The 21,123-nt window shown below is 43.4% G+C and overlaps 1 protein-coding gene across 1 annotated transcript in view; it reads left to right on the top strand.

Moving 5' to 3' along the window:
* Positions 1-21,123, top strand: part of LOC121869224 (vitellogenin-2-like) — a 118,540-nt gene that overhangs the window by 76,174 nt on the left and 21,243 nt on the right. The window lies entirely within an intron of this gene.

The following is a 21,123-nucleotide window of genomic DNA, read 5'->3' as shown; positions in this document are numbered from 1 at the left end:
CTTTGACTCTCTTTTTTATCTGTCTGTCTGTATGTCTTTCTTTCTTTCTTTCCTACGTCTATATCCCGTCGTCTGCGTCCTCTTTATCACTCTCTCTCTCTCTCTCTCTCTCTCTCTCTCTCTCTCTCTCTCTCTCTCTCTCTCTCTCTCTCTCTCTCTCTCTCTCTCTTTTTTATCTATATCCCGTCGTCTGCGTCCTCTTTATCACTCTGCTTAATCTCGTTTACATACAGGGTTGTACTCCACGGTGGTTGACTGTCGCTACTGCTGATGTACTGCCTTTAGTTATCTCACTTTAGAGGGATTACATACACTAACTTCGCTTACTCACTCACTCACTCACTCACTCACTCTCGCTCACTCACATATTCCGTCGCGCTTTCACACTCCGTCAATTCATTCACATATTTCCTGCCACACTTCCTTATTCACTCACTCCCTGAGCAGTGTAGAGAAAGAGTTATAGATTACCAATAGCAGAGGCAGACAGACAGACACAGACTGATAGACACAGACTGACAGACAGACAGTCAGACAGAGACAGACAGACAGACTACAACACAATAATGGAACGCTACATAGCTACCTGCGGGGCTTCTTCTGCATCTTAATTACATATCCGATTACCTGTCAGTGAGTGACCTGTGGCTTAGCAAGTGGATCAGAGTCTTCTGTGAGTGACTCGTGAGTAACACTGGTGACTGATGTGTAGACAAGAGAATAAATTGATTTTAAAGGAATAACAGAGGAAAGGGTAGATTAATTGTGTTTTTCTCTGGTCGACGTGTGAGGTCAAGTGAGTCAGCCGTGTTGTTCCTATTTTATGTGTAAGAATTGACTCTACTTCATAATATATTGGTACTTTATATGTATACAGTGTACATATTTAGGGTGATATAAAAAATCGGCAACATTTAAGTATTAACATAAATCCCATCATTGAAAGATAAACTTAAATAAATAATATTGTCATTAACTATACTAAACCAATGGAAGAATAAGTTCATTTAGAATGTGTTTGGTTCATTAGATAAGTTACCTCCTTGGAGTCTTGTAAAGCTGGTGACGTCCCCAGTTCGAACCCCTGCTATGTAGACGTTATTAGTTTATGCGTTGTATCTTCGGTCAGTCACAGTCTTATGTAACCCAAACAAAAAGACTCTTAATCACAAGTGAAATTTGAAGGTTATCTGTCTAGTAATGATTGAGAGAACGTATAGACAGACAGACAGACAGACAGACAGACAGACAGACAGACAGACAGACCCACCTATTCCTCCCCCTCCTATCCCTCCATCCCATTGCCCCCATACACTCAACCACCCCATTCTCTCAGACCTAACTCTCCCTAACTTCTTTTACACACACCCGAATTTCGTATTCATACGATTAAACTTTTTTCTGTAAGGTTAAGACAAGTCCTATACACGGTTAAACTTACCAGACACATAGACAAACTTTCACAGACACCTGGATTCTGATTATTGTCAAACATTCATAAGTTCATTGTTACCCCGTAGGCCTAATTAGATTCTCAATGTAAGTTGGTAGATATATTTTTCACCGTAGTTTATTTGATAAGTTGTTTGATTTCTCACGTTCACCAATTAAAGGAAATTTTTGTTAACGAAAGAACTTTTAGGGTTTTCCAGACCCTGCCTTGTGGGTGTGATCACGACTCAGAACCCGTGACCCTCGTATCATTAACTCTGTTGACGGTGTCTGGAACTAGTCATTTAGTTACTCTCTCTCTCTCTCTCTCTCTCTCTCTCTCTCTCTCTCTCTCTCTCTCTCTCTCTCTCTCTCTCTCTCTCTCTCTCTCATATATTACATAATCCCCTTCTCACTCTCTTTGTCTCTATTTTTCCCTGTTTTTTTATCTCTCTCTCTCTCTCCTTCCGTTTTCTCTCACCATTTCCTCAGAGACCGGACAAGCACATCACATGTTTTACGCCTCCATTATCACTGATGAGCATACTTTCATCTGTTTCCTTCTTGCCTGTGTGTGTGTGTGTGTGTGTGTGAGATCTATATACAGTTATATACATATACATATTTACTGTATATATTATACACGAAGAAATTTGTACACTCACACACACACACACACACACACACACACACACACACACACACACACACACACGTTGCTGTACACTAAGTCCGTCTTGGGATGTGGTATATAATTGTATTAATTTCCCCTAGCGGAGTTTGGCTTAAGTAGAAGAATTAACAGCTAAGGAGGGTGGATTAAGGATTGGTCATAACTGCTGAGGTGGTCGTACGCTTAGCAACGCTTAGAGGGAGATACAGTTAAGAGGAAAAACTCCCTCAGAGGTAAAAAAAAATCATTATCGTTAAGTCAGTAAGGAAAGGTAACACTGAACAAAGAAACATACCTGTGAAAATGTAATATTACAGTAATCATTAACTCATTACTTCCAGCCTGTAATCTTAACATTTGCCCTGTAACTTATAGCATGTATCCTGTAACCTGTAACCTGCAGTTCTAACCTGTAACCTCCAACTTTTGTAATATTTAGTGAGTTATTACTGGATTCTTGGGTAATATGAATCACCCTGGCCACCTCCCCCCCTCCTCCATCCTCTACCCCTAGTCCTTCTCCCCTCACCCTCACACCCTCCCCTCTTCCCCTCTCTCTCTCTCCCCTCACCCTCACACCCTCCCCTCTTCCCACTCTCCCTCTCTCCTCCCACCGTCACCCTCCTCCACTCGCTCCCCCCTCCACCAAGAATGGCTATTAATGTCACTATTACAACATTTACACTTGGTGGGAATTTTTTTTATTATTATTGTGTGTGTGTGTGTGTGTGTGTGTGTGTGTGTGTGTGTGTGTTTCTATGAGCGTGTGAATGTGTTTCTAATTCCACGTTGCTGTTATATCATATTGTCGTAAAAACAAAACTAATATCAATAAAATAACAATAACATCAAAAAAACCACGAAAAGACATAATTTCCATTTAACATAAGACAACTATTTTATTGAACTTAAGATCCAACCAAACGAATATTTATCGTAAGTGAATTAAAACAAAAACATAATCCTAAAGATATTACACTAAGTCACGGTACTACTCATTACATACAATCACTACACGATAAATTACCCTAAATACAATTACTCAAAAATTCAGACCTAATTGTATCGTATTGGATCTATAAGTGCATAACAAACTTTTGAACTATACTGTACGTAAGTCTGAAATCAATTAATATTTTTTGGTAATCGATTTCTTTCATTAATTATCATCGTATTTTTATTAGTTTGTGGAAGGGATATTATGAGGTTGAATCTGTGAGGTGATTATTATTTTTTGGTGGTGACTGTGCGTGGTGGGGTCGCGTGGCTGGACTTGATGGTGGTGATAATAATGGGGTGTGGGATGGGGGAAGGAAAGGGGTGGTGGAGAGGGGAGGGAAAAGGGGTAGTGGAGGACAAAGGTGGGTGGGGAAGGGGAAGTGGGAAGGGAAGGGAAGTGAAAGTGATGGGGAAGGAAGGGAATGGAAGAGGAGAGGGGAAGAGGGGAAGGACAATGGGAGAGGAAGGAGGTGGAGGTGGAGAAGTGGAGGGGATAGGTGGTGGATAAAGGAAAGAGGAGAGGGGTAATGGGTGGTGGAGAAGGGGGGAGGGGAGGTGGAAGGGGTGAAGGAGGGAGGGGTGGGTGGGGAGGGAATGGATGGGTATTTCTTTGGAGTAAGAAGGGTGAAAGAAGATTAGAGGTGGGGGGAAGGGGGTTAATAGTTCGAAAATTGAATTAATTTAGGAGGAGGTAGAAGGAGGCGGGTAGACCGCTTTGCTATGGGTTAGCTAAGCTAATAATGTGTTAGGGTTGTGTCGTAGGCTAGTTATTGTGGGTGGTTTTCTTAAAGCTGGTTACTGGTTGGCTGACCGCTCTGTCGCCACAGGCACTGGACAGCCTACCCTATCCCATTTATTGGTGTTTAAAGGGTCATATTTCATATTCCGCCGACCCTACTGGCGGATGCTGGTCTAGGGAGGTTGTGTATTGCCTGGCCGTATAGATCGGGGGTGGTAATGGACTTCTTGAGGTTTGGTAACCTTTGGGAACCATGTATGGTTATTGTCGTTATCTGGTGGGAGTCTTTGAAGGAGTTCTTGCTCTGGTCGTTCTATCTTTTGCCAGACTGTGCTGGCCAGGGTGTGCAGCTGCTGGTTGATGGGCTTTATTCTCAGGTCTCTATGTGTCTCGGCTGTGGTTCTGGTGAAGGGGTATCTTTCACCTGTGACGAATCTCAGGGCTTCATTTTGGAAGGGAGGTGGAGAAGGGAAGGAGGGGAGGGGAGGGAGGTGAAGAAGTGATGGGGAAGGAGAGGAGGGGAGGGAGGTGAAGGAGTGATAGGGAAGGAGAGGGGGGGAGGGAGGTGAAGGTGTGATGGGGAGGGAGAGGAGAGAAGAGAAGGGGAATGGGTTGCGAAGAAGAGAGGAGTAGGAGGATGGAAAAAGAAACGAAGGAGATGTGCAGATAGTGAGAGAGGTAGAAAAAAAGAAGGAGGAGTAGGAGAAAGAGAAGAATAAAAATAAAGAAAAGAAGGAGGAGAAAAGAGGAAGGGGAGTAGGGAGGAGGAAGAAGGAAGAAAGAGAGGATGGGAAGTATGGGGGAGGAGGAAAGAGGCAAGAAGAGAGGTAGGGGGAAAGGGAAGTAGGGAAGAGAAAGAAGGAAGGAAGAAAGAAGGGGAAGTGGGGAGAAGGAATAAGAAAAAAAAGAGGAAGGGAAGTATGGAGGAGGAGGAGGAGGAAGGAAGAGCGGAAAGGAGGAAGGAAGAGCGGAAAGGAGGAAGGGAAGTAGGGAGGAGAAATGAAGCAAGGAAATTTGGATGGTAGGAAGAAGCAGCAGCAGGAGGAAGAAGAGGAGGAGGAGGAGGAGGAGGAGGAGGAGGAGGAGGAGGAGGAGGAGGAGGAGGAGGAGGAGGAGGAGGAGGAAGCAGGAGGACAAACCAACAGCACAAATCAATAACAAACAAACCAGACAGTGACGAGCTCGGAAAGTTTATAACCCACAGATGACCAGAACTAACAAAAGGGAGGTTTATCTCTCCCGTCCGCCCCGACAACCATGCAACCAGAAACATTTGGGTTGTGGACAGCAAAACCGAAATTCCAAAACGTTACCATTAAGTGGAATTTGGAACTCTCGGGAGGGAAGGGGATTAAGTGAAAACCTATAGTACGAAAATACACTTAGAGGCTTAACACGCACACACTAAGCTAGGGCGATGGTAAGAATGAATGGTCTGTGTGTATTAAATGGAAATGTAAGTACTTGTAAATAAGACGAATCATTTATCTCTCTCTCTGGCCTGGATCTTGTATCAGAGGAGCGGTCATGCGAGAGCCCCATCCGTTTTTCTGTTGACCGTACCATGATCAGCGAGACTTCTGCCACACACGCACCCCTTGTATTCACCTCTACCACACTACTCCACCTGTACCTGTAGATTAACTGTACCTGTTGATCACCTGTACCTGTAAATGACTTGTACTTGTAAATCACCTGTATCTGTAGATTACCTGTACGTGTAGATCACTTGTACCTGTAGATCACCTGTACATGTAGATCACTTGTACCTGTAGATCACCTGTACATGTAGATCACCTTTACCTGTAAATTACCTGTACCTCTAAATTACCTGTACTTGTAAATAAACTGTACCTGTAGATTACCTGTACCTGTAGATCATCTTTACCTGTAGATCACCTGTACCTATAGATTACATCAACACGCCTCATCTTTACCTGTAGATTACCTGTAGACTGAACTCTTCTTACGATAGATTAAACGCGAGATACACTCATTGCATCCATGTTGTCTGACGTAAGGCGTTAAATTCCACAAACAAAACTAAATTCAACCTTTCGAGGATCATAATAGTTAGTCCTCTTGTCGTATAAATATTACGAAGGAAGAGTAAAGGGACTAACTCGGCTTCAGGTTCATGTTAGGTAATGTATTATGACGTCCAACCTGAGCCATACTAATGTGGGTTTACCGGTAATAAAAACCCGCTTAACATATTTTTTTTTTTTTTTTTACAACTTTTTTTTCATTAACGTATATTTTTATCTTCAATTTTACGTAAAGCTTTTGGACTACACAACAATAACAACAAACAAACCTTTTTCTCTCTCTCTCTCTCTCTCTTTGATTGTATCTTCCCCATTAACCCAAAGTCTTTTCATGGCGTTTACAGAGCACATTATTCGCAGTACAAGTGCACGGAGGTTTAAGAGCGTTGCCAGGGAACAGGCTGTAGCTCTTACACACTAGAAAACAGGACGAGAAAATTATATGAGCTTATAATATCGTGGCCACGGAATGTGTAGTGTATAATGATGTAAAATGAATTATGTGCAATGCCTCCCAGAGAGAGTTATTAAACCCTCACCTTATTAGGGTTGCTGTAACCTGTACCTGTGAGTTGTTGTTTCTTAATCCTGGAATAATTGTATGATTGTATTTGAAACTGTACTTGCATTGTTATCTATGACTGTATGATTTAGTGTTATTCTGTATCGTGCCATACATTCAAACTCTCTCACCTGTATACCTGACCTGAGTACATTAACGCTCGATATCGTGTTGTCATATAAATATTTAGTTTAATTGTCATATAACACCTGTGGATATACCTGTACACATCAAATTTTTTTCTAAATGAACGATGTTATTTGATTTGATTTGATTTGATAATCATCCATGTACAGCAAGTGAGTGAGACTAGCATGAACGAATGAACACGTCGCTTTATTGATTTAATAAGTAATAACGACAATAAAATGAATCGTAAATGCAATGAGAATGGTGATCCAGCTGAGAGATGTGGATTATTAGGCACATGATAGTGGCTGACGGCAGGATATGTGTGTGTGATGAGAGAGATAGTCAGCTCAGTTTCTCTCTCTTTCTCTCATCTTGTGTATGTGAGATTATGAATGAGAAATATATTGGTAAGTGAAATAGACAACGAGATCACTACTACTACTACTACTACTACTACTACTACAACACTATGACAGTCATCATCATAACAACCACCACCATCAACATCACCATAACCACCACCACCGACTTTACACTACAACTTCTACCACTAACACTCGTAAACTTCACCACCACCCACAACATCATCACCACCACCACCACCACCACCACCACTATGCCCCTTCACTAAACCCATTCACCTATCCCCTTCAGGAGGCCATTGCTACACGTTTCACTAACCACTATCAAAGTAGACCCAAGAAATTTCTACCAATAAGCTACTTTTTTTTATTAATAATTACAGTAAAACCTTGATATAAGGGACTTCTCTCGCCATACCTTCCGTTAAAAGGGGGTTTCACACGCATAATGGACTCTCGATATAACAGACTTTTCGTCTCTATATAGTCCGTTAAATAGAGGTTTCATTGTATCTCATTTCTCTATTTTTACCTTTTATACCCAGACAATAAATTTTACTTATAGATGTATTGCCCAAATGATTTAGAGGCTCTTCCATGAATCGTTTTTGTTTTCGTTTTGTTTTTCATTTTAAATACAAGGGCAGTAAATCGTGGAGGAGGCAGCTTCCGTCCCGACACCTGCCCCTGCTGCATTCAAGCTGATATTTCAGTGTTGGTTTGAGAATTAGTGAGTTGTGGTAGGTGTTAAGTGAGGGATTTGGTTAGTGTGATGTGACCTCGGTTATGGGGTTGGGGAGTGGGGAAGAAGTCCGGAGGAAGGGGGAATGTCCAGAGGGTGTAGCTCAGAAGTCAGGGGTTTTAGGACTAGGCCAGGGAAGTAAGTCCAGGGGTAAGTCCAGGGGGATGTAGGTCCAGGGGGAAGACAGTTCAGGGGATGTCCAGAGGGGTGTAGGTCCAGAGGATGTCCAAGGGGGGGGTGTAAGTCCAGGGGTAAGTACAATTAAAAGCCCAACAGGGGAATAAAGAGATAAGTGTCCAGTATAGAAATGATCACGCATAAACAACACTCATCTGAGAACATACAGTACAATGAGAACAATATCATTACTTGAGAACACAGAAGCTCTACACACCTGAGAAAAAGAACTTCTACTTTACCTGTGAAAGAATGAAACAATAATAATTACCACTTTGAAATATAAACTGCAAAAAAAAAAAAACATTACATTCCTCATATAAAGAATAATAGACCAATAAATAAGACAACTAATAAACCAGTATAAGACAATAGAAGAAGAGAAATAGTGGGTTAGTAAGAAATAGAGAAGATAAGTACACGGAGAGAAAACTCACTACAAACACAGTGAGGCTAAGATGATTTAAACGGTGTCTGAAATCCAATGGGGCGTGATAATATATGTGTTTATATTTGAATAGTAAGTAGGTGGGGGGGGGAAGGGAGGATGGGAAGGGGATGGAGAGGGAAGGGAAGGAAGGGAGGGGAGGGGGAAGGGCAGCGTATAATATGTTCTTGGGGGTAAAATATTCAAGGAAGAAGCGGTAAAGGCGTTCAGATTCTACCTAATAATATCGTCGTCCTGGATTTCTGAGCCAGATTTTTTCCTCTTTGTTTTTTGTTTTTCCTTTCCTTAATGTAGTTGAGAATGTGAGGATTTGTTTTTTTGTCTGGTTCAGTTTTTGTTACAGTTTAGTTTCGTTGTTTTATCAGGTTATATATTCTTTGTTTGTGTTTGTCTCTTGATGGATGCGTATCATTCTTTATAGGGGTCATTTTCCTAGACCACTCGGATGATATCTCCAGCAAGGTGATTAAGCAAATGATAGTCGCATGCATGACTGCCTTTGTGAGATGCTCCCCTGTCATAAACGTCCCTCGTCACCACCAGTCGCTAACTCCTGCCCATCAAAATTCCAGCATGGGAGAGGGCCAAGTGCCGGGGTATATTGGATGCTGCACTTGTACTCCGCCACACCATGTTGATGCATCCGTTGGGGACCATAAAATCGGCATTTTTATACCCTGGCTGTAAAGTCTTGACCGGGCGACGCTCCAGAGCCACTTGTAGCAGGCCAAACAACCGACGTGGGTGTACCAGACTGCAGAAAAGTTCGCCTCGTTGCCTTAACCCACTTTTCTCCGGGTTCTTCCTGTTCTCCCCTTGCCTGCGATTAGAATATACGCGTGGGGATTTAGAAATGTGCAGCATGTGAGGAGGAAAACAAAGGGAGAGGCGGAGGGAGGAAGTGGGGGTATTGAGGTCGTGAACAAGGGGGGGGGGAGAAGAGCTGGTCGTACAGGTCGTGTAGTGAGTAAAAGGGAAGAGGAGGCAGAGGAAAGGCTTGGTTGTATTGGTCGTGTGTGTGTGTAATAATTAAAATAATTAACGGTTTATTGGGAAAGTTCTGTAGCCCGAAGGCTGAAAATATACATTAGGCAAAAATGACTTATAACATACAAAGACATAAGAACATAAAAAAAACATAAGAAAATAAGGAGTCTGCAATAGGCTGGTTGGCCTGTGCATGGCAGCTCCTGTCGAGAGTGACTACCACTCTCTATCATCCATGAATCTATCTAGCCTCCTTTTGAAACTTTCCAGAGTTTCCGCACTTACTACAAAGTTGCTAAGCTTGTTCCACTCGTCCACCACCCTATTTGTGAACCAGTTTCTTCCTATCTCCCTCCTAAACCTAAACTTATCCAACTTAAATCAGTTGCTTCGAGTCCTATCCTGCTCGGATGTTATAAGAACTTTATCTATATCCCCTTTACTTTATGGGGTAGGTGGGTCGTTTAACAAAAGCTTTCATTACTGAAAGGAGAAGGAACATGAATTGAACATACAAATTATTATAGTTTACAGTTGATGGCCCTGGCTGGTCTCTTGCCATACTGTGTGAGGTCACGTAGGCCACGTGGTGTAGTGACTCGTCTGTGGGTGTTGATGAGAAGGATCTCCGTGGTCATGGAGACACCGGGTGGAGTGGTGTTCACGTGGTGCAGTAACTCGTCCGTAGGTGTTGACATGAAGGACCTCACGTGGTCATGGAGACACCGGGTGGTGTGGTGTTCACGTAGTGCAGTAACTCGTCCTCGGGTGTTAATGTGAAGGACCTCACGTTGTCATGGAGACACCGAGTGGTGTGGGGTGGTGTCACAGTACTTCACTTTCTGCTAGGTGATGTTGTATTATCTCGTAGTCAGGTGGACCCACTGTTGTTCCCAGGGTGGAGTGATTTACACCGCCTGGTCAGAAGATTGGGGTTGGTTCCAAGGGGTGTTTATCTCACTGGTGGGTCACGGCTCTCACTGGTACTGTCTAGAGCTGAATTCACTGGCTTAAACACTGTTCATCACTGTTCAACACTGATCCCACTTCTTTCAGAAACGAAATTGTCACTTTTGATTATGTTGATATCCCGGTGGTGAGGATGGGTCAGGGAGAGCGGACTTGGGAAATGGGCCGAACATGGCCAAGGGGGGCAGCTGCACTAGCAGGAGCAGCGCCTGATAGGTCTTGACCCTCCGTGGCCTCCGGTGGTCAAGGATGTAGTGTGTGTGTGTGTGTGTGTGTGTGTGTGTGTGTGTGTGTGTGTGTGTGTGTATGTGTGTGTGTGTGGGGGGGGGAGATCTCACCCCTCACGTCAGGGTTAATAGTAAAGGATCACTTGATAAGGGAGTGGAGGCGCCGCGGAACACTTAATTCCTCCACTATACAATAAAACAATTATCTGATGGTTCCCCTGGCAACTGGTGAGACATACAGAATAAAAAAAGAAAAAGAAACGAAGCTAAAATCTACTACCATAGTTAATATATGTTTACTATATAAGAAGCACGTCCGTTAAGTTATTCCACAACAAAATAAATAAAAACTATATGACTTTTTAACCTGTGGCCTTTGCTATAAATTAATTATAATATACTGCACATATTATACCTGTATAAAAAATGACGGTAATATAACACATGAAAGTTATTGTATTTAATTATTTTTGTGTTTTTAGAATCAATGTTTTAGGGGTTTACGAAATGTTAATGAAAATCCCGGCTGGACATAAATGAGTGTGAAGTAACATTAAACCTTGGAGAGAGATGGTTTTAACCTTTAGGGGGACGAGGTTTTAATCCTTAACTCTCTCGGTGCAGGAGGTTTTTATTTTCTGTGGTGAATAAATCGTCCGGCGGTAACCAGAATAAAGTCCTGAGGCGTCTAGAGGGTTGAGCGGGCTATTGGACTTGATTTTAACCTTTTTGAATGATGGTTTAACCCTTAGATGATAATAATTTAACCCTAAGGAGATGGTAATTGAACGCCTAGGAGATGATAATTGAACGCCTAGGAGATGATAATTGAACGCCTAGGAGACGATAATGTAACCCTTAGACCAGGGGTGGCCAACCTTTTGTGTGATGTGATCTACTTTTTCCACAGTTACCCTGACGCGATCTACCAGCCTAATATTCACCCATTGCCATAACATACGCAGATTCGTAGGGAGAGAGAGAGAGAGAGAGAGAGAGAGAGAGAGAGAGAGAGGGGGGTCGTTTTCTATCATTATTCAATCCTAAATTCAATTATTTCCACTGGTCTGGTATAATATACGTATTTCCACACTCTTCTAAAAAAAAAAAAAACGTTGAAATTTCTTAGTATTTCTTCACGCTTCATTGCTTCATATAGATTTGTTTACCTTTTTTTTCAATATTCACTATATTAAGTTTTTATGAATACAAGTCTATATATACTGTATATATATATGTTTTTAAGCCTGAATTACAATTTAGTTTTCCTGTATCTGTGTTAAGACGTTATTCAATATATTTCGCAATGTTGGTTAAATCTATTTCATAGGATTTCTCTATTTTATCTCTGTCTTTTCTCAATTTAATTTTCATAGCTCTAGGAAATATCGTTATTTTACTCCTTACTACACAATGATAATATATTGTTAAAATTTTCTAGTGTTATCGTGAAATTGGTAACTCGATTTCCTTTAAGACGTTCCTCGATATCTTAATATAACTACGAAACATTACATGAATTAGTTTTAGTTAGTTTAGGTTAGGTTAGGTTAGGTTAGGTTACGTTTAGTTAAGGTTAAGTTAGGTTGGGTTAGGTTTAGTTAAGGTTAAGTTAGGTTGGGTTAGGTTACATGAGGATAATATAAGGTTAAATATGATTAGGTTAGGTTAGGTTAGATTTGATTAGGTTAGATTATTACTGATGAAATTCATTTGTAATTGTACTGTGTTGATATAAATGGCTGCTTCTATGTACACATCAATTCTAATTATCGAAATTCAGAAACAATGACATTTCCTCTCTATTACAATCCATTATCTCTAAAGCTCTTGACATATTCACTATAGACCCGGGTGTATGAGCCTGCAAGTGTGTGGGTGTGACTACAATATACACCAAATACACTAAAAGTATTAAGGCAATTCGTAATCCAAATATCTGCAGGGAGTAAAGTCGACCTTCCTCCAATATCAAATTATCATAACATACAACGCAGCCTCTTATTGAACGTACAGCCAGGATCAAGATTTATAACTCAGATACTTGCCTAAGTAAGCAATTTTGTATCTGGTTCCAATTTAAAACACTAAAAATCTCGCCAATGGCACAGTAACTCTGAGATGAGAGACGTTAAGTGCCTGAATGCGATGCGGGAGGGAATCAACACCACTTCAGACGACATAACTCCCGCCAGAACACCTCAGCTACCACACCAGGCAGACTTACGGCTCTTTAACGAGGCAGTTTGAATGAATGGTAATGGTAGGAGGAAGAGGTGGAGGGGGGAGGAGGAGGAGGAGGAAGAGGAAGAGGAGGCAATGTATTATCCTGTCCTCATGATTCGTCCTATAAAATTCCTCAAGTTTTAAAGGGTTTCATTTTGAATTCTTAAGACGCGTCAGACTTGGGTCATCTAAGCATACTTTATACCAGTGGCGTCCTGTGTGTCTCCTTAGCGTCCTGTGTGTGTCTCCTTAGCGTCCTGTGTGTCTCCTTAGCATCCTGTGTGTCTTCTTAGCGTACTGTGCGTCTCCTTATCGTCCTGTGTGTCTCCTTTGCGTCCTGTGTGTCTCCTTAGCGTCCTGTGTGTCTCCTTAGCGTCCTGTGTGTCTCCCTTAGCGTCCTGTGTGTCTCTCCTTAGCGTCCTGTGTGTCTCTTAGCGTCCTGTGTGTCTCCTTAGCATCCTGTGTGTCTCCTTAGCATCCTGTGTGTTCCCCAGCGTCCTGTGTGTCTCCTTAGCCCTGTGTGTCTCCTTAGCATCCTGTTTGTCTCTTTAGCGTCCTGTGTGTCTCCTTAGCGTCCTGTGTGTCTCCTTAGCGTCCTGTGTGTCTCCTGGCGTCCTGTATGTCTCCTTAGCATCCTGTGTGTCTCCTTTGCGTCCTGTGTGTCCCCTTAGCGTCCTGAGTGACTCCTTTGCGTCCTGTGTGTCTCCTTAGGTTCTGTCTGTCTCCTTAGCGTCCTGTGTGTCTCCTTTGCGTCCTGTGTGTCTCCCTTAGCATCCTGTGTGTCTCCTTAGCGTCTTGTGTGTCTTCTTAGCGTCCTGTGTGTCTCATTACGTCCTGTGTATGTCCTTAGCGTCCTGTGTGTCTCCTTAGCGTCCTGTGTGTCTCCTTAGCGTCCTGTTTGTCTCCTTAGCTTCCTGTGTGTCTCCTTAGCGTCCTGTGTGTGTCTCCTTAGCGTCCTGTGTGTCTCTTAGCGTCCTGTGTGTGTCCTTAGCGTCCTGTGTGTCTCCTTAGCGTCCTGTGTGTCTCCTTTGCGTCCGTGTGTCCCAGCGTCGTATGTGTCTCCAGCATCCTGTGTGTCTCCTTAGCATCCTGTGTGTCTCCTCAACATCCTGTGCATCTCCTTGCGTCCTGTGCATCTCCCTTAGCCTCCTGTGTGTCTCCTTAGCATCCTGTGTGCCCCTTAGCATCCTGTGTGTCTCCTTAGCATCCTGTGTGTCTCCTCATATCCTGTGTGTCTCCCTTAGCGTCCTGTCTCCTTAGCGACCTGTGATGTCTCTTAGCGTCCTGTGTGTCTCCTTAGCGTCCTGTGTGTCTCCTTAGCGTCCTGTGTGTCTCCTCAACATCCTGTGCATCTCCTGGCGTCCTGTGCATCTCCTTAGCGTCCTGTGTGTCTCTAGCGTCGCATGTGTCTCCCCTTAGCATCCTGTGTGTCTCCTTAGCATCCTGTGTGTCTCCTTAGCATCCTGTGTGTCTCCCTGGCATCCTGTGTGTCTCCTTAGTATCCTGTGTGTCTCTAGCATCCTGTGTGTCTCCTTAGTATCCTGTGTGTCTCCTTAGCGCCCTGCTCCTTAGCGACCTGTATGTCTTCATAGCGTCCTGTGTGTCTCCTTAGCATCCTGTGTGTCTCCCTTAGTATCCTGTGTGTCTCCTTAGCGTCCTTTGTGCCCCTAGCATCCTGTGTGTCTCCTTAGCATCCTGTGTGTCTCTTAGCATCCTGTGTGTCTCCTTAGCATCCTGTGTGTCTCCTTAGCATCCTGTGTGTCTCCAGTATCCTGTGTGTCTCCTTAGTATCCTGTGTCTCCCTTAGCGTCCTTTGTGTCTCCTTAGCATCCTGTGTCTTCTAGCATCCTATGTGTCTCCTTAGCATCCTGTGTGTCTCCTTAGCGTCCTTTGTGTCTTCTTAGCGTCCTGTGTGTCCCCAGCAGCCTGTGTGTCTCCTTAACTCCTGTTTGTCTCTTTAGCGTCCTTTCTGTCTCCTTAGCATCCTGTGTCTTCTTAGCATCCTGTGTGCCCTTAGTATCCTGTGTGTCTCCTTAGTATCCTGTGTGCCTCCTTAGCGTCCTTTGTGTCTTCTAGCGTCCTGTGTGTCTCCATTAGCATCCTGTGTGTCTCCTTAGTATCCTGTGTGTCTCCTTAGCGTCCTTTGTGTCTTCTAGCGTCCTGTGTGTCTCCTTAGCAACCTGTGTGTCTCCTTAGCTTCCTGTTTGTCTCTTTAGCGTCCCTTTGTGTCTCGTTAGCATCCTGTGTGTCTTCTTAGCATCCTGTGTGTCTCCTTAGCGTCCTGTCTGTCTCCTTAGCGTCCTGTCTCCTTAGCGTCCTGTGTGTCCCCTTAGCGTCCTGTGTGTCTCCTTAGCGTCCTGTCTCCTTAGCGACCTGTGTGTCTCCTTAGCTTCCTGTCTGTCTCCTTAGCGTCCTGTGTGTCTCCTTAGCGTCCTGTCTCCTTAGCGACCTGTGTGTCTCCTTAGCTTCCTGTCTGTCTCCTTTGCATCCTGTGTGTCTCCTTAGCGTCCTGTTCTCCTTAGCGTCCTGTGTCTCTCCTTAGCGTCCTGTCTCCCAGCGACCTGTGTGTCTCCTTAGCTTCCTGTCTGTCTTTAGCGTCCTGTGTGTCTCCTTAGCGTCCTGTCTCCTTAGCCTGCTGTGTGTCTCTTAGCTTCCTGTCTGTCTCCTTAGCGTCTGTGTGTCTCCTTAGCGTCCTGCTCATGTGACCTGTGTGTCTCCTTAGCTTCCTGTCTCTCCTTGCGTCCTGTGTGTCTCCTTAGCGTCCTGTCTCCTTAGCGTCCTGTGTGTCTCCTTAGCGTCCTGTCTCCTTAGCGTCCTGTGTGTCTCCTTAGCGTCCTTTGTGCTTCTTAGCGTCCTGTATGTCTTCTGCGTCCTGTGTCTCCTTAGCTTCCTGTCTGTCTTAGCGTCCTGTGGTCTCCTTAGCGTCCTGTGTGTCTTCTTAGCGTCCTGTGTCTCCTTAGCGTCCTGTGTGTCTCCCAGCGTCCTGGTGCTCCTTAGCGTCCTGTGTTCTCCTCAACATCCTGTGTGTCTCCTTAGCGTCCTGTGTGTCTCCCTTAGCATCCTGTGTGTCTCCTTAGCGTCCTGTGTGTCTCCTTAGCATCCTGTTTGTCTCTTTAGCATCCTTTGTGTCTCTTAGCATCCTGTGTGTCTCCTTAGCATCCTGTGTGTCTCCTTAGCGTCCTGTTTGTCTCTTTAGCATCCTGTGTGTGTCTCCTTATCTGTGTGTCTCCTTAGCATCCTTGTGTCTCCTTAGCATCCTGTGTGTCTCCTTAGCATCCTTTGTGTCTCCTTAGCATCCTGTGTCTCCTTAGCATCCGTTTGTCTCTTTAGCAGCATCCTTTGTGTCTCCCAGCATCCTGTGTGTCTCCTTAGCATCCTTTGTTTAGCATCCTGTGTGTCTCCTTAGCATCCTGTTTGTCTCTTTAGCGTCCTGTGTGTCTCTTAGCGTCCTGTGTGTCTCTTTAGCGTCCTGTGTGTCTCCTTAGCATCCTGTTTGTCTCTTTAGCGTCCTGTGTGTCTCCTTAGCATCCGTGTGTGTCTCCTTAGCGTCCTGTGTGTCTCCTTAGCGTCCTGTGTGTCTCCTTAGCATCCTGTTTGTCTCTTTAGCATCCTTTGTCTCCTTAGCATCCTGTGTGTCTCCTTAGCGTCCTGTGTGTCTCCCTTAGTGTCCTGTGCTCCTTAGCGTCCTGTGTGTCTCCTCAGTGTCCTGTGTGTCTCCTTAGCGTCCTGTGTCTCTCCTCAGTGTCCTGTGTGTCTCCCTTAGCATGCCTGTGTGTCTCAGTGTCCTGTGTGTCTCCTTAGCGTCCTGTGTGTCTCCTGTGTCCTGTGTGTCTCCCCAGCGTCCTGTGTGTCTTTAGCGTCCTGTGTGTCTCTTAGCGTCCTGTGTGTCTCTATAGCGTCCTGTGTGTCTCCTTAGCGTCCTGTGTGTGTCTCCTTAGTGTCCTGTGTGTCTCCCTCAGTGTCCTGTGTGTCTCCCTAGCGTCCTGTGTGTCATCTTAGCGTCCTGTGTGTCTCCTCAGTGTCCTGTGTGTCTCCTTAGTGTCCTGTGTGTCTCCTTAGCGTCCTGTGTGTCTCCTTAGCGTCCTGTGTGTCTCTTAGCGTCCTGTGTGCCCTTAGCGTCCTGTGTGTCTCCTTAGCATCCTGTGTGTCTCTTAGCGTCCTGTGTGTCTCCTTGCGTCCTGTGTGTCTCCTTAGCGTCCTGTGTGTCTCCTTAGCGTCCTGTGTGTCCCCAGTCCTGTGTGAATCTCCTTGCATAGGCTTCATATATGTTCATGCCAAGACCTCAAATAATCAAGTTCTTTTATAATATTATTTTTTTAATATTTTAAACATCATTGGCGCAAAAAAAATAATATTTGATGTTGTTGAGACTTTGAACGAAAATAAAAATATTCTGAATCAAGATAAATGATGACCCGTCCTAACGGTTTCATGCATAACATAATACTATGAAATATATTCACACACACACACACACACACATTCACACACACACACACACACACACACACACACACACACACACACACACATCTTTCTCTCTCTTTATCTTTCTTTTTTTATTTCCTCTCTCTCTCTCTCTCTCTCTGTGTGTGTGTCTGTCTTTCTCTCGTTCTGATCCAATAGCAATTTTACTCTTTGCCGTCTTTTTGATAACGTCGTGGCGTGTCTGGTGAAGGGAGGTGGAAAATAAGGTATGGTTCCCTGTGTCTCAGTAACATTATGAGAACACCAGTTGATTAAAGCAACACGTCTACCAAGACCCCTAACAGGCTCGAAATTATGAAGATGATGATTTTGACGTTAGTGGTGATGGTGATAATGGTGGTGGTGGTTAGAATGATGAATAATGATGATGATGTTGATAATGATGATGATGATGATGATGATATTGTTTTTGTTATTAATAGAGAAACGAAAGTAGATAATTAATGATACGGTTTTTTGTTGGATTTATACCATTTCTCTCACATTTTGTATCTCTGCTGGATCACAGTTTTTTTATTTCGTGGATCCATCTTAGCCTCTGCCTTCCTCTGGCCCTCATAGCTTTAGCAGTACTCATAATCCCTTTGATTAACCATGACTTAACCTTCTGAAGTATTGTACATTGTCGTCTTAGTGAATAGGTCTTCTTCCTGCCTCTCGCCGGCCAATCTGACACACACACACACACACACACACACACACACACACAGACACACACACACACACACACACACACACACACACACACACACACATATATATATAACGACTCCTGCTCATTCCCTACAACATCTGAGAGAGAGAGAGAGAGGGAGAGAGATGAAAGTCATGCGAATCCTCACTGGAATATTACACGTCGACTCGTGAATAACTAGTTGCCTAATGTCCCAGAAGTTAAGCTGTGACCCTGGGCTCCTATACCACGAGTTTGGATTATTTTATTTAAATCCATTTATTTGATAAGACTTGAGTTCCGTGTTTTATCTTGACATCTGAAGGGCTCCCGTGTATGTTATTACGTAGTGCCTCGCCTCCTGGGTTTCATAGTAAAGTTTTTGATATGAGAAGAAGGAAAATATATAGAGAAATGCGACCTGTTGCTGGTGTATAAATCTGATATTTTTTTATTAGTTATACGAGTTATTTTTTCTTCTATGTAATGCAAAAATATGTAATGGCAGTTCGCTATGCCATGGTTAAGTCACCTTAGTACAGTGAAACTTTGAAAGGCACCTAAGTTCAGTAGCATCAGTCGACAAGGTCACACGCATACCGCCGAGGCACCAGACTATCAGAAAGCGACTTGAGTCTTCAGAGCAAAGTACCCTGCAGCCCTTCCTAGCGGCACCTTCCTCACTCTCAGGCCACGTCAGATCTTGCCAAGGCGTCACCTTTTATTAATAAGCTAACCAGGAGTGGGTGTGTTCGTGACATACCACGCTGGATCACTCAAGCATTGATCGCTAGCTAGTGGGTCGCCGAGTGCAAATATATACAGTACACGAGCGATCAATATCTTCTCAGTGTTTACGGCGCAATGTAACCTGATTTTACCTGCTGTGTGTGTGTGTGTGTGTATACAGATATTTATGTATTTAAATTACTGCTTATAATTGGGATCTCCTTATTTAAGATGATTTAAATACGGTAGAGATTTAGTACACATTATCCAATAAATACAGTTTGTCTGGTGAGTCAAGATGGGAAGTGTACACAACCACTCGGTGTAGGAGGGTAATGTTATGAACCCATCTGGTAAGTGTTTAATAAGGTGTTCTGTGTGATGCTGTAGTATTGCTTGAAGTTACTCGTGGGAAATACTTATTTAAGTGTATGTATGTATGTATGTATGTATGTATGTATGTATGTATGTATGTATGTATGTATGTATGTATGTATGTATGTATGTATGTATGTATGTATGTATGTATGTATGTATGTATGTATGTATGTATGTATGTATGTATTACTCCAACCTTATAACCTGCCTCAGAGGTAGACTTCATACACCTACGCCACAACAACCATCTCCATCAAATATTCAAGTGATAGTGAATTTAGAAACACTTTTTTTTATCATCCCCATTTTTTACTGACATTGTTGAGTTGGACTGCAATCACCTCTCTTAATTAACCTGTATATATGACTCATCAGCCAACCCTAATTGCTTAACAATACATGGGGGTAGGAGGCAGTTGTCTGTGAGGGGAACATTTAAGGCGTACTTCCGGATCTCTCTTTCAGGGCATGTAAATGTGAGGGGAGATGGGCTGAGGGGAGCTGTTGGGGTGAGGGGAGCTGTTGGGGTGAGGGGAGCTGTTGGGGTGAGGGGAGATGAGGAGAGAAGCTGGGGTGAGGATAAATACTGGAATAAGATTAAGAGCTGGGATAAGGGGAGAGGGTAGCCTGTGGAGAAGCACTGGGTAGAGAAGAAACACTGGGGAGAGAAGTACTGGGGAGAGAAGAAACACTGGGGAGAGAAGTACTGGGGAGAGAAGAAACACTGGGAGAGAAGCACTGGGTAGAGAAGAAACACTGGGGAGAGAAGCACTAGGGAAGAAACACTGAGGGAGAGAAGCACTGGGGAGAGAAGAAACACTGGGGAGAGAAGCACTGGGTAGAGAAGAAACACTGGGGAGAGAAGTACTAGGGAAGAGAAGAAACTGAGGAGAGAAGCACTGGGGAGAGAAGAAACACTGGGGAGACGAGAAGCACTGGGAAGACGAGAAGCACTGGGGAGAGAAGCACTGGGGAGAGAAGAAACACTGGGGAGAGAAGAAACACTGGGGAGACGAGAAGCACTGGGAAGAAGCACTGGGGAGAGAAGAAGCACAGGAGAGAGAAGAAGCACAGGAGAGAAGACGGAGAGAAGAAGCACTTGGGGGTAAGAGAGGACTGACATCTTCAAGAGGTGCTGACATACGTTACTAAAATGAAGGGAGATGATCCATCCAGCCGAGAGAGAGAGAGAGAGAGAGAGAGAGAGAGAGAGAGAGAGAGAGAGAGAGAGAGAGTCAGAAGGATCTTAGCTACAAAAAATCAATTAAAACAAAAATACACAAACCACAGCCTGCAGGAGCCTTCGTGGGATGACTGAAGGGCAGGAGGACAAAGAGACAAGGAGGGAGACATTATATAGAGATCTCGTTTAGTGATGATTGAAGAGAGAGACAAAGGAAAGGGAGAGAACAACACGATAAGAAAGAACAAATGATGTTAATATGTGTAGGGAAGAACAGAGAAAGAGAGAGAGAAAGCGAACAATTGGAAGGAGAAAAATGTGGGATTAAATTATTGGATGTTAATGGGAATAGCAAGAGATCGTGATGACGGGAGAAGAATTATGAAGAGATTAATTAATTTTTAATACATGCAAGAATTTTTTGAATAGAATGAAATAAAAGAAGATATTGTAAAACTAATTATCAGAGGAAAGATAAGAGACCACATAAGGGAGAGTGTGATAAAGAGTGTAAACAGAAGGAGAATTAACAGTGATGGTTAACAGAAAGAGAGTTGAGGTGAGGGAGTTAGACAGTGTTGAGGTGAGGATGAGTGAATGAGTCATGAGTATCAGTATGAGATGATGAGTGTAAGTTTGGCTGTGAGGATTCCCTATGTTTTATTGTTATATCAACTTTATACATATATCCGTATATATTAAACAATTTTTCCGAATAAACTGAAGTTGGTGTTGCTTTTCAACTATCAACAAACATAAAATCAGAATAGAATTAAAATGTACATCAACAAGGATTGAGGAAACATAAAATAAATAAGAATAAATTGACTTTGGTTTACATTTTCGAGGTGTAAATATGTGTTAATTATGACAAAATGTAACATTGATATCCAACAGTGAAACAGCTTTTTGAAATGATCTAATTTCATTCCAACATCGAACAATGGCGA

This window comes from Homarus americanus, unplaced genomic scaffold, assembly GCF_018991925.1.
Source record: "Homarus americanus isolate GMGI-L3 unplaced genomic scaffold, GMGI_Hamer_2.0 scaffold24097, whole genome shotgun sequence".
NCBI classification, from domain to species: domain Eukaryota; kingdom Metazoa; phylum Arthropoda; class Malacostraca; order Decapoda; family Nephropidae; genus Homarus; species Homarus americanus.
This window is presented reverse-complemented; position numbering and strand designations above follow the sequence as displayed.